At 47.3% G+C, this 2611-nt stretch overlaps 1 pseudogene; it reads right to left on the minus strand.

The window, feature by feature from the left end:
• Positions 1-214: 214 nt before the first annotated feature.
• On the minus strand, positions 215-1894 carry LOC128566763 (autophagy-related protein 16-1-like; annotated as a pseudogene).
• Between the last annotated feature and the right edge of the window lie 717 nt (positions 1895-2611).

Raw genomic sequence — 2611 nt, forward strand, 5'->3', positions numbered from 1 at the left:
AGTGTCAGAGTTGTTCAGTGTTATTCTTTCAGGCCAACAGAGACCTTAGTCAAATCCTCAGGAATCCCGTCCAAAGGAGGCCACTGAGCCCCAGGGCTCAATTTCTCTGAGAAGTTAAAGCTATGCCCGGCACACTGCCCACCAGGACACAGCTGCAGAGTCCATGCAGTTCTCCAGAGGAGGGTGCTGAGGTTCCTCGGCCTGGAGAGCCCTGTCAATACTGTGCCCACAGCACAGCTTTGGATCCTTTGTCTACACTGATGACATGTGAGCCAGAGGGCGACCAGGTCACAGGTTGATGGAGGAGCTGTGCTGCTGTGAAAGACTCTCTCCACTCTCCCTGTGAGCACACTGCAGATGCAGAGGGAGCCTTCAGTTGAACCTGATGCCACATAACTGCCCTCAGGGCTGAAGACAACCCTGGTCCAATCAAAGCCGCACTTGAACCCAGGTGCACTGAACGTCTGCTTGACATCATTCGTTCGAAGATCAATAACTTTTAGCAGGACATCCCGGGAGCAGCTTAGGAGCTCAGTCCTTTCTGGGTTCAAGTCCAGGGAAGTAATCTTTCCCAACAGCTCCATCTCTCGGACTATACTCTCCGATAAAATGACCCAGAAAAGAATTTTCTTATCATTACACACTGCTCTGTGCAGACAATATCACTGCAGCTGGATCCCACGAACACTGTCTTTACACAGACTTTGCTGCGTAGATCCCAGACTTTGAGAGTCCGGTCGTGACTTCCTGAGACAATCCGGGCGTTGTCCAGCAAGAACTTAACAGAGAGCACTTTCCCGCTGTGTCCCGTGAGCATGTGCCGTAATCGATAACCATCCACAGTCCAGATTCGACTTGCAAAGTCATTTGAAGCCGCCAAGAGGTAAGACCCAGCACTATCAAACTCAATGCTTGTAATTCCTGCTTTACTGCCAGATAGGGAACCCTTGAATTCACATTCATCTCAGAACACTTCCCAAAGCTTAACCCTCCAGTCTGTGCCCTCTGTGGTGTACCTGGGACCCTGGACTGAACTTCCCATCATGTGCAGCAAAGTCACACAGCGCAGTAGTCGGCACCCTCACTTCTTTACCAGGACCTTAGTGAGTATCCACGTTATCCTGGGGGACAGAGTGTCTCGTGGCTGCTCTGCTGATGGCTCCCACGGGCGAGGTCTCCTGAGTGTGATCGGAGGTTTCATTCACAATGACTTTGATGTCATCATCCTATTCAACTGGTAGAGCTTCTGCGAGCTCTTTCTGCAGCCAGGCTTGCCGCGGCCTGGAGTCCTTCTCGTTCTCTGCGTTCAACGCTGGGCTTCCTGGGCTTCCTCGGCCATCCACCTGGTGACCAGCTCCTGATTCTCTTCGGTTGTTTTCCTTAGTTTCTCCTCCAAGGCAGTAAAAGTGGTCTGCAGGGCATCATATTCATCCTTCAGGTCCTGAAGCTTACTGCTGCAGCCCCAGGCACTGTGTCTCCAGGTCAGAAATAGTCTGCAAACATTCTGCGATTTTTGCTTCATTCACCTGCATCTCCCTGACTTTCTGCTGCCTTTGGTTTTTCAGGTCAATCACCAACTGAGCTAACCCTCCACGTTTCTTGTGTAATTCAGCCAATTCTTCTTGGTGTTTAATCCTCAGCTGGGCCATTTCTTGTAGCCAACTGTCATTCCTGGTGCCATCATGTCCGGGACTTATCTTACACCTGTTTGGGTCATGCTTTTCAGCTTGTAGTTTCTGGGCACTGAATGAAGGTCTGACTTTTCCAGTAGCTTGTTATACTGCAGGATGATTTCCTCAAATGCCTGCCTCTGCAGTCAGTCCCGGCACCTCAGCTCCTCCGAGATGTGGCGCTTCCAGCCGGGGAAGTCGGCAGCGAGGAGGCCCAAGGACATGTCGCTTGTTGCCCTGGCACTTCAGCGCCACCAAGGGAGCATGAGGCACCTGCGGGGGCAGGAAAGCTGGTGACCCCAAAGCTCACCTACACACAACGGAAAATCAATACAAAAATTTATAACTGATTGTATTTAATATAAAATAAAATAGATAGTTAAAAATAAAATCAGAATACATCCAAATTAGTAAGGATAAGCATAGTCTCTGGTATTTTGCTTTGAATATGTAAACACATATTTATAAACAATGCCTTTCATTATAATTGATCATGTTCATTTTCTCTAATTAAGATACAGACACATATAGAAAATACACAGATGGTGTGCACCTGCAATCCCAGGCACTAGGGAGGCTGAGGCAGGAGGATCACTGGAGATCAGAGTTCAAGACCAGCCTGGGCAATATAGCAAGACCCATCTCAAAAAACAAAAGAAAATATACAGATCTCAATACTTTGATAGGGAATTGGTCAGTTCATTAACTTTTTGCCAATCTATTCACTCATATAATCAATATCTCAGTCAAAATATATAACGTTGTCACCACTGTAGAGTCCTCTCTCATGTTCCCTCAATCTATGTTTTACTACCTCTCCCACAGAGGTGAACGTATTCTGACTTCCATATACAGGGTGGACATAAAGTTTGTGTAAAATAGTTTAACTATTTTACACAAACTTTATGTCCACTCTGTATTAGTTTTACAAGTTCTAGAAC

This window comes from Nycticebus coucang, chromosome 15 (assembly GCF_027406575.1).
Source record: "Nycticebus coucang isolate mNycCou1 chromosome 15, mNycCou1.pri, whole genome shotgun sequence".
Lineage (NCBI taxonomy): Eukaryota > Metazoa > Chordata > Mammalia > Primates > Lorisidae > Nycticebus > Nycticebus coucang.